Consider the following 11,615-nt stretch of genomic DNA (forward strand, 5'->3'; position numbering starts at 1 on the left):
AAAATATTTATTTATTTCTGAGAGAGAGAGAGACAGAGTGTGAGCGGGGGAGGGGCAGAGGGAGAGGGAGACACAGAATCTGAAGCAGGATCCAGGCTCTGAGCTGTCAGCACAGAGCCGGATGTGGGGCTCGAACCCAAGAACTGTGAGATCGGGACCTGAGCTGAAGTCGAGTGATTAATCAACTGACACCCCAAAATTTCTGTGACTTCTATTTCTGAAATAATTTTATTCTTGCCTGATAGTCCCCTTCCCAATCTCCGTACACCTCCCTGCCACGCTACCACTACTGTGCCCCCCCCACACACACATACATAACCTTATCCTAACAACAACCATTTTATAAAATACTTCTTTTTTTTTTAAATTTTTTTTCAACGTTTTTTAATTTATTTTTGGGACAGAGAGAGACAGAGCACGAACGGGGGAGGGGCAGAGAGAGAGGAAGACACAGAATCAGAAACAGGCTCCAGGCTCCGAGCCATCAGCCCAGAGCCTGACGCGGGGCTCGAACTCACGGACCGCGAGATCGTGACCTGGCTGAAGTCGGACGCTTAACCGACTGCGCCACCCAGGCGCCCCTATAAAATACTTCTTTATAAATCCATTTCTCAGGTAGATTTTAAATTACTTGAAGAAAGGGATGACTTTGTTTTTCCATTGTTTTGGGACAGAGGAGCAATGAGTGAATGAATGGAATAAATAATGATTATTTATTCATAGCCCTCAATATTCAGTTTTAACGAACCTCTTTTTAATGACTCTTTCCTCTCCCTCCTATATTGAATTTTAGATACCCCTCCACTCTATTTCCATCACCCTTTGCTTAGATCTTTTATAGAATTTACATTATGGCATTACAGTGGTTTGTTCAGGTGCCTGTCACCCACACTGGAATATGGGCCTTTCATCAGTATAATTCTAGTGCCTGACAAATAACAGGTCCTTGAAAAATACAAAAGATGAATAAGTGATTGAATGAGTATAACAGACAGTGAGGAACCATACAGGCTCCTGGTGAGGCTCCTCTTATTTTTCTTTTTCAGAATCGGAGGAAGAATTACAAATTATAGTGGGATTTTAATGAGTGTGGCATGTTCAGCAGGCTGCACAATATTTGACTGAATGTCATAGACAGATGATGCATTAGGTAGAAAGAGAGATAGAGATAGAGGTGATGAGGATACTGTAGTTTTATCTAATTAGTTTTCAATGCTTATAAGGGAAATTTTCCAAATGATAGTATATGTAATTTTATCTATAGTCTTTGAGTAAGGATGCATTTCAGTTAAGAGTGTTTTAAGGTACTCAACACTGTGAATTTGTTAGTATATTTAGAGTGTCACTGGCTGAAAAATTTCTAAGAACCTGATTGATCTCTAGAATAGAGACAGAATGGTTTGAAAATACCTTGATCTGAACGTTGTGGCTCCTTAGAGTTCTCAAACCCAAAATTTCATTCAAAAAGCTTCTCTTTGCAGAACTTTATGGAAAAATTGCCTTTGCAAATCATTCTTTGGGGTGATCTTTCATGAGCACATGCATAACATACATGTTAATGCCTCCAGCACAGTCTCATTTATGAACTCTGATGAGTACAAAAGTTTGTGTAAAGTCTGACAGCCTTTGACAGAATTGGAGCTCTTCTAATGGCAACAACATCCATCTGCTTTTCTAAACACCTGATGAAAAGAAAGCAAGAAAATGAAACCATGTTTCAACATGTTTCAGACTAATAATTAATGTCAGTCCAACACAACTGGAAATACAACTGTTCCCTTGGTGTCCCCTCTCCTAACCTTGGTTCTTAATAAAGCAAAGTGTATGCAATCACAGTTCCCAGTCTCAGGTTGACTATTTTTACCCCATTTCCTTCCCTCCTAGTTCTAATATATCTTACCAGTAACAAAAACAAAAACATGTTCTGCTATCTCCGAATAAATCACCTGTGTTTAATTTTTTCTGTACCTACTGTTTTATTTTATTTTGAAGTAACATGAAGCAATTCTACATTGCTCAATGCTGTGCTTTCTTACAGTCTTATCTTTCCTTCTATCTTAACTCCTAAGGGAAAATGTTAAGAGTTGGAAGGGACCTCAGAGAGAGTTTTATCTGGTGTCCTTCTTCTATCTACCTGAAAAACTTAAATCCAGAGAAATTGCACATGCAGGTCAGGTGGCTATGCTAGGAAGAGAACCCCGGTTTCTTGACTGATATTCCCCAAGTCTTCTTCATGAAGTCCACACTACTTCTCAAGGTGCTATTCATGTCTTTCCTCACTCATTCATTCATGAGTTCATACCTGTAAGCTCTTAGAATCTTATGGTGCCCATAATATTTATCAATATCTTATTTTTCTTCATTACATTATTTCATTATATGTAATGATAATTTTTGTTAAACCAGAAACATATAAATAAATATCTGTAACATATTTACACAGCTGTCTCTTTAAGGAAAGTCACTGTTATTTTTAAAAACATTTACTTATCCAGGTAGGTAGAATAATAGCCTTTTCCAAAGATGTCTGGACCTTAATTCCCCAAACCTAGGAGTATGTCACATTACCTGGCAAAAGGAGGATTAAGGGTGCAGATGGAATTAAGGTTGCTAATCAGCTGACCTGCAGATGTAGAGATGAACTTGCATTGTCCCAGTGGGACCAATGTTATCACTAGGGTCCTTATATGTGGCAGAGGGAGCAAAAGAGAGGGAAGCAGAGAGTTGGCAGTGAGAAAAGAACTTAGCCCGAAGCTGCTGACTCTGAAGAGGGAGGAAGAGAGGCAAGAACCAAAAGGTGTAGGTAGCCTCTAGAATCTGCAAAGGAAAGGAACAGAACTTCCAGAAAGTTACCAAGCCCTGCTGACAACCTAATTTTAGCCCAGTGAGACCCATTTAAGTCTTCTGAACTACAGAACTGTTAAGATAATAAGTTTTTGGGGGCACCTGGGTGGTTCAGTCGGTTGAGCTTCTGACTTCTGCTCAGGTCATGATCTTGAGGTTCGTGAGTTCGAGCCCCACATCAGACTCCCTGCTCTTGTTGGACCCTCTGTCCCCCTCTCTCTGCCAATGCCCCACTTGCGTGCTCTCAAAAATAAATAAATGTTTTAAAAAGGATAATAAATTTCTTGTTTTGAGCCATTAATTTAGTGGTAATTTGTTACAGTGTCCATAGAAAAATAATTCATTGTTAGAGGGATACAAAAACATTTAAAAAAAAGGTAGAACCTCTGTTTTTGGCCAACTGGATTGCAGAACTGTGACCAGAACACTCTAGCACAGTGCTAAACAGTCGAAGAATCTGAGATGATGGGATGTTCTACATGTGCAAGTGTCCAGTGTGAGGCCGTTCACGATTCTGAGCTCTCAGAATGTGGCAAGACCAAGAGAGAGAATGCATTTTTAATTTTCGTTTTAATTAATTAAAATTTAAAGAACCACATGGAACTAGTGGCTATCAAACTGGCCAGCACGGCTATTATCTGAATTATAATTAAATGCTTCTCCCCTATATCCTGCCAAGGGATTGAAAGGCAATTCTCACAGAATAATAATGGAGCGAATCGGAAACAAGTCTTTGCCTGTTCTAAGTACTGGAGCCCTGTTTATCAGACAACGTGCTCAGTAAATATTTAACAAAGCTTGTGGGAATGTGGTGGCAACCACCATTAACATTAAGGAGGTAGAGAAGACAAAATTCAGACAAATCTGCAGCCACAGTCCATCTGGGTAGGCCCATGCAGCGGTAAGACGCGGGCTATGCAAACCGTAAACTGCTCACATCTAGTGGTCCTGACCCCACAAGTGTGTGTTACTATGGGTCAAAGTTACAGGAAAGCAGTTTCAAATTCACTCCTAACTGTGGGACTTTTGCAATACCACATTTTTTGTCCTTTTCCGATTTCTCATGTTTACTCCCTGATTCTGCTTCCACCTGGTTTAACCTCTACCTTGTGCAACTTTCCTAAAATAAGTAATCTTTTCAAAGCCTTTCTCAGGTGGGGGAAAGATGGGTTGGGAGAGAGGACTGAAACAATGGTAGATTTCCTTTTGAGAGTCTAGTTTCTAACTTGAACGTAACAGTACTTACGTATACACGTGCCTTTGCAAACTAATTTCAGTTAGTGTTGATTTTTTATATGGGTTATGGGATCTTAATTATTTATTTATACTTCATTTTATAGCAGAGTAAGGCAGCTTCTCCCATTGTGAAATCTCTCACCTCCACCCCATTCTCCGTCCTCGCTGTTAGGTTCTAGTTCAGATCCTCATCACTTTCCTCCCACACCATTATTATAAGAGATAAGACTCGTTGGATAGTTAATACGTGCCAGGACATTTTCTACATGTGTTTCATGTAGTATCTCTCTCCTTACTACCACACAACGATGGCAGTAATATTAGTATCCTTATTTTTCAGACAAAGACAGGATCCAAAAGACAGTAAGTAATTTGCCTTATGCTACACAGCTAGCAACCAAGGCCAGGATTGGAATGGAGGCAATCTGGTGATACAGTCCCTGCTCTTTGTCATTTTTGCCACATTGCCTTCAACAACTTGATTATGATACACAGCCAGTGGGCATCAGTTAGAAGATGGATGACAATTTATTTGTTAGTATCATAAAATAGTGTAGTTACTATAAGTTAATAGTTTATTCTTTTTTATTTTTTTAATGTTTATTTATTCTTGAGAGAGAGAGAAACAGAGACAGAAACAGAGTGAGCAGGGGAGAGGCAGAGAAAGAGGGAGACACAGAATTCGAAGCAGGCTCCAGGCTCTGAGCTGTCAGCACAGAGCCTGACACAGGGCTCGAACTCACAGACTGCGAGATCATGACCTGAGCCAAAGTCAGACACTTAACCTACTGAGCCACCCAGGCGCCCCAGTAGTTTATTCTTTAGAGCTATGATTTGTCAGTAAGAGAATAGTTTTTCAGAAGATAGAAGGAAATCAAGTTTATGTTTCTAAAAGTCTCAGGCAGAGGACCTAGAATGGTGAACATATAATCAAGAATCAATAAATGTTAGGTATCATATTCTTGAATTGGGGAACATTTGTAGCCCAAGAGACTAGAATTACACATAACCTTGCATTCTGCAACATATGTGTTTATATATATACATATATATATACACACATATATATACATATATATATACACACATATATATACATATATATATATACACATATATATACATATATGTGTGTATATATATATGTATATATATGTGTATATATATATATATATATATATATACACACATGATTGAAGGGGTAAAGATTGAGATCTCTGTTAATAATCCCTTAATTAGGTAGTTAATTGGTCTCCAGCAGTATGCTGATCTTATCCCATCATATTTTTTCAACTGGCTTTTCCCATTTTCCTTTCAACTTGAACCCCACCTCTTTCCTGGCCTCCAGCTCCCCCCAGATTATAGTCACATCCTTCTAACCAGAGTACAGTGTTGTACCCATGCCCAATCCCCTCCACAATCCATTCTTCACTCCTCAGAGCAATATTGTTAAAAACATTATCAAATCAACCTCATTAGCTCTTGTTCTTACCGAAAATTTTTTCTTGCCTCCCTACTGCCCTGAAGAAAAAAATCTGAATATCCCTAGGTAGAACTCATCCTTCACACCTGCATATTAGTTGGAAATAATCTCTAATGCCCATTTTTCCTCACCAACCCTTCTTGTCCTAAGTCTTATTATTCCTCCCTTCCATATAGTAGTGTTGCATTTCACAGACTACAATCATGCATAATGTAATTGTCCTTAAACAGCTCATAGGAAGGAGCCACATTATGTGGCTCATGTGTAAATGTGTAAATCCAAAAGCCCAGCTCCTCCTCCATCTCTGAAATGGTCAAAACAGAGAGGGAGAGTTCTATTTCTCACCCAATGTTCTCTTTCAAGGGCACACATGCCTCTGCCCTGTGCTGGTGGACAAAACCATCCAGCATTTCCAAAAGTTATTATCATCTTGATTCAGTATAAATGTGTAAAATCTCATAAAGGCATACAAGCTTCGTCCCCACCCATCTCTGGCAGGTCTTGCTCTCTGCCTCCAATGTTGCTGCCTTTGACATTGTTCAAACCCTCTCACCAACCTATTCTTATACTGTTAATACAGCCTTTGCATTAACTGACTTCTGTCTCTGCCTCCTGAGCCCAGAAAAATCTGGGCTTGAAATTCTTGTTTGAAATTCTCAATACTCAAATCCTTGCTTGAAATTCTCAAAACTCAAGTCCTTGCTTAAAATCCAGTGATCGCTTCTCATTGCCTCATACATGATAAAGCCCACACTCCTGAGCATGGCACGCAAGTCTTGTCAATTCAATCACTTACTACATGTGCGTCCTATGTGTACGTTGACCCCAAAAGCCTACAGGATCCAGAGAAATAACATAAATGAATAGGAAGAGTGGACCCTGTGGAGAAATGGGAAACCAGAGAGCCCATCTAGAGCTGCAAGATACTTCCATCTCTTTCCGATCAGAATCTAGAAAATTTTCAGCAAAATCTCACAATTTTTCAAAGTCAAAGCTAATTTAGTTTTTGAAAAATTACTGCGAAGTTCAAACAAAAATGCATGTTGAGGCCAAATATGAGCTGCAGCTCCTATGTTCGTACATTTGTTCTATATTTGTAGTGTGAATCCTTCCCTCTACCCAAAATGTCCCTCATGCAGCTGGGAGTTTAGTTCAAATATTTAGTTCTGCATGATGAAATCACAGCTTGCCTACATTTGACCACAGGACACTCACCTAGGTTCTTCCAGTGCAGCTACCCTTTCTCACACCCTTCTCATGTGCTGGGTGCAGAGCTCAGCCCTTCGTAGGCATTGCCCCAACTGATTTTGTTTACTTTTTATAACAATCAGAGTTATGTATATTTATTTTATGTTACAGATGGGGGAAAAGAGACACAGAGAGATTAACGACCTTGTTTAGCATCATGTCTACGGCAGGGAGAAAGCAGTGACTTACCTTCAGTTCTGTCTTATCCTAAAGGCCAAGGTATTACAAATTATCATCTTTATCACATTGCCATTTCTTTTTGTTTGATCTCCCCCCACCACCATCACCACCGTAAGAACCATCATCTCCTGAAGAGCCCAAACTGTTTTTACTTCCTGTCGGGTTGTAGTGCCTCAGATACCTCAGTATAAAGATTGGAGACTTCATCCATCTGTTCATTCATTCACTTCATTACTGACTCTTACTAAATACCTGCTATTCCCTCTGATATGACTCTGATTTGGGGACTTGCAGAGAGCTCAACTTGTGGCTGTCATTGCACTTGCTGGGTGGTGTGGGAAGTCGCAAAGGTGGTGGAAGAGAAACATTTGCTTCAGGTGGGTAGAGTGCACTGCATAAAGTATTTGCCTCAGGAGCCAGACCTATTGAATTTGGATGTCAGTTCTGTCCTAGTCCAGCTGTGTTACTTGGGTAAACTACTTTACTTATCTAGCCCTCAGTTTCCTCATCTGTAGCTTTACCCAGCTCATTGGCTTTTGTGATCATTAAGTGAGGTCATAGAAATAAAGCCCTTAGAATCTAAATAATCAGTCAGCATTACTGACTGTGATGATTAATTTTACGTCTCCATATGACTAGGCTGTAGTGGCCAGTTGTTTAGTCAAGCACCTGTCTAGATGCTGCTGTAAAGATATTTTACTATATAATTAACATTTAAATCACTAGACTTTGAGTAAAGCAAATTACCTTCCCTAGTGTGGGTGGGCCTCATCCAATCAGTTGAAGGCCTTAAGAACAAAGACTAATAGGGCACCTGGGTGGCTCAGTCTGGTTAAGTATCCAACACTTGGTCTTGGCTCAGGTCATGATCTCATGGTTCATGAAGTTGAACCCCACATCAAGCTCTGTGCTGATAGCGTGGAGCCTGCTTGGGAAACTCCCTTTCTCCCCCTCTCTCTGCCCCTCCTGTGCATGTTCTCTCTCTGTCTCGCTCTCTCATATTATCTCTCTCTCAAAACAAATAATGAAATCAACTTTAAAAAGAAAAAAAAAAAAAGACTAATGTTTCTGGGGAGAAAGGAATTTTTCTCAAGACTGCAAGATGTCTGACGCAAGACTACCATATCAACTCTTACCTGTGTCTCCAGCCTGCTGGCCTGCTCTACCAATTTCAGACTTTGCACTTCACATAATAGTATGTGCCAATTCCTTAAAATTAATCTCTTTACCTCTTTGTCTCTTTCTGTACCTCTCTGTCTCTGTCTCTCTGTAACATGTCTAATATCTTGTCTAATGCAGGGATGTATATCAAGGGAGATAAAGAGAGAGACAGATAGAGACATAGATGAGACAGATATAGATATAGATATAGATATAGATATAGATATAGATATAGATATAGATATATACATACCTTCTATTGATTCTCTTTCTATGGAGAACCCTAATTAACATAGTTAGAATTACATTATGCAGATTAAAAGTAAAATATCATTAGTAATTTGACCTTGATTCTTGAAGATGAAATTGGTGGAGGGTTTCTAGTGTCTCTAATGGGTAAAAGTAAACCTTTCCCCCAAAAAATTCAAGCAAAGGGATAAAATAAGGAAATAGTCCTTCACTAACTTGCTTCAAAGTAAATTTTTTATAATTCAAAGTGTAGATTTTATGGCTGAAATTCCACCATCTTTTTTTCCCTTTTCTGAAGAGACAGAACTGCCAGGCTGTGAGCAAGGGGAAGGCGTAAGGAGGAGCTCATCTCCACATGATGCAGCAGAGAGCTAATAACAATCTTAAACCAAGGATTCACCCCCACTCCCCCCACGCCCGTCGCTGCCAAACATCTGATAAGCCACACTGAGCTGCAAGACACTTACTTGGTACCAGGCCTCCGTCCTCCCTCTGCTCTTGGCCCACCCCTTCTCAGAAAGAGCCCCTCAGCCTTTGGTCCCTGCCACAGAAACTACCAGAAGGGGAACCTGTCCAGGGCCAGGAGAAGGGGCGTGAACATCTCATTCAAAGCCCCCATCCCTCTCATTGCTGCCTTGTCCATTTCTAAATACAAAATTGCATCTGGCTGCTAGAAACCCTGCGTATCCTGTCACCATGATTTAACTGTGACATTAAATGGGATTCTAATAGAATCCAGGCAAGGAAAAGAGAGTTTCTGAACAAATGTGAGGATCGTTTGTAATTGGCAGCATCAGCAAATTAGATATGTCTGTTCCGTGTGAAATAACAACTATTATTTCAAGTGCTTGCTCTGTACTAACTACTGTTCCAAGTCATGCACACATATAAACTTGCTTAGTGATCATAATATGATAAAGTAACGTTTTACTCGTTGAAAGAGAAAAAAATCTAAGGCCCAAGTGTGTTATACAAATGTTCCAAGATTCCTCAATTAGTAAGCAATAGAACCAGGGTTCAAAAATTTGTGCTTTAAAAAAACATGTTTTTAACATTTTACTTATTTTTGAGAGAGAGAGAGACAGATAGATAGAGCGAGAGTGGGGCAGGGGCAGAGAGAGAGAGGGAGACACAGAATCCTAAGCAGGCTCTAGGCTCAGAACTGTCAGCACAGAGCCCGACGCGGGGCTCGAACCCATGAACGGTGAGATCATGACCTGAGCTGAAGTGGGACTGTTAACCAACTGAGCCACCCAGGTGCTCCAAAAGTTTTTGTTTTTAAACACTTACACCTCGCTACCCTCTAAAAACTGAAAGAAGATTCAAAGGACTGTTTTCAGCAGTTATGACAGGCATGAACCAATGGTTTTTAGAACCTTCATGTTCTAACACTAAAATTCATGCTAAATTTTCACATTTGTACTCTGGTTCCTCTCTCAAGCCCCGAATAATTACACAGCAGATTGTTTGCTTAGAAATGTATCCATCCATTCTGCTTTCACAACCCGAGAAGCGCAAAAAGTCAGTGTTACCATGCAGTGCCACTAAGGGGAAAATGTCCGTTCTGAAGGCTTTCTTACTCTTATCACTAGTTTCTGAGAGCCTCTCATGCCGCCCTTTGAGACTGTGTTTCTTCGCCTGCACTCTATGACCCTTCGTCTCACTTTTACTCTCCACTCTTGGTGTATCTCTTGAACTTGTTTCCAGTCCTCAGGATTATAGCTGAGCCTAAGCATCAGTACAGACGGACATGGATGGAGTAAACCAGCAGGCTATTTGGTCTTTTCGTCCAGACCTCTGTCTCCAGCAGCAACATCGCTTCCACAGGATCTGATCCCCCAGGTGTGGGTCTTAGTGGACAGAAGAAGAGATGGAGAAAGGACACGAAGGAGTCAGAGGGTAGCCACAGTATGGAACACCTCACTGGGGGAGAAATACAGGGTAAGGATGGCTAAGCCCTGAAAGCCAATGGTCCTCAACGGATTTCATTTACACAGGGAACTACTGTAGAAGCATGCTTAAAGGCTTGTGCTCCAGACCGTGGTGTGTAGTTTGGGATCCCAGAGCTTCCATTTACCAAATGCGATCTTGGGTAATAGAGGACAGAGCATATAAAAGTCTAGTAATGATAGCGTGTTACCCACAAAGGTCAGCTTTTATTACTTAGGCTCATTGAGCTTTATACTTGGGTGACCTTTTGGAAGTCAATTCCTAATTATTATTGGTAGGGAAATTGAGAGGAGAAAAGAAGTAATTTGTCTAAGGGTACAGAGGAGATCTTCCTGTTCAACAGGCCAAGACATTTGCCATGTCATCGCCAACCTTTCTAGAAACTTCTTGGTCACCGTGATGCCTCTTTTGCTTATGCTTCATATATTAGAGGTCCATGTTTGTGAGTTGTTTTTCCTCTTAAGTGGGTGGATTTATGCTGAGCCATGATCTCACCTCTGTGCACTGAGGGAAGGACAGAAAACTAGACAGGATTAGGGATACCAGAGATGGGCATGGGACACACTGCAGTAAACAGCATTTACCACAACCTCACAAATAAGGCTGCGGTCAGTGAAGTAATCAGCCTCACACAGCCCCGAAACAAAATGAAAACAAAAACACGGGGCCATACTGACCACAGAATTCAAACCTCGGGTTGCCTGCGAACTGTAGGTTGATAGAAACAGGCCCTCCTGCAGGTTAAAAGGACCCAAGCATGAGTGTATTCATTGAATACATATCTTGTCTTTATTAATCCAATCTGAGCAACAAAGAAAAAAACATTTCCAAGAACAGTTTTAATTCTGAATCGACTGGAACGACAACAAAAAAGATCATGATTCACATGGTAGTGGTCTAGACTTACAGCAAATTCTGAGAACCTCCTTTGAGCTGAATACTCCTGGAGGATAGACAAATCACGTGTGATTGATACTTCTGCAGCTACACCCACACGTGCCCGCAGAACATCCACCTGGACCTAGAAAGAATTACTACCTGCAGGCCCAGACTCTGGGGACTCAACATGGATGTGGTCCCGCCCTTCAGAGCTGACTGAGAGCCTTCCTGGGGTCTGGAAGACTTTCACACTCACTTGTTAATCAGGCTTATTCCAAATGAAATCCTTTATCCAGCTCATGTGGTACCCTCTTCATGGCTAGTCCCCAAATTTCTGGGCAGACCTGTCCTTTAGACTTAAACCTTCAAAAGGTGTCTGGAGATA

The sequence above is a fragment of the Panthera onca genome, chromosome C2 (genome assembly GCF_046562875.1).
Source record: "Panthera onca isolate mPanOnc1 chromosome C2, mPanOnc1 haplotype 2, whole genome shotgun sequence".
In the NCBI taxonomy this organism is placed as follows: Eukaryota; Metazoa; Chordata; class Mammalia; order Carnivora; family Felidae; genus Panthera; species Panthera onca.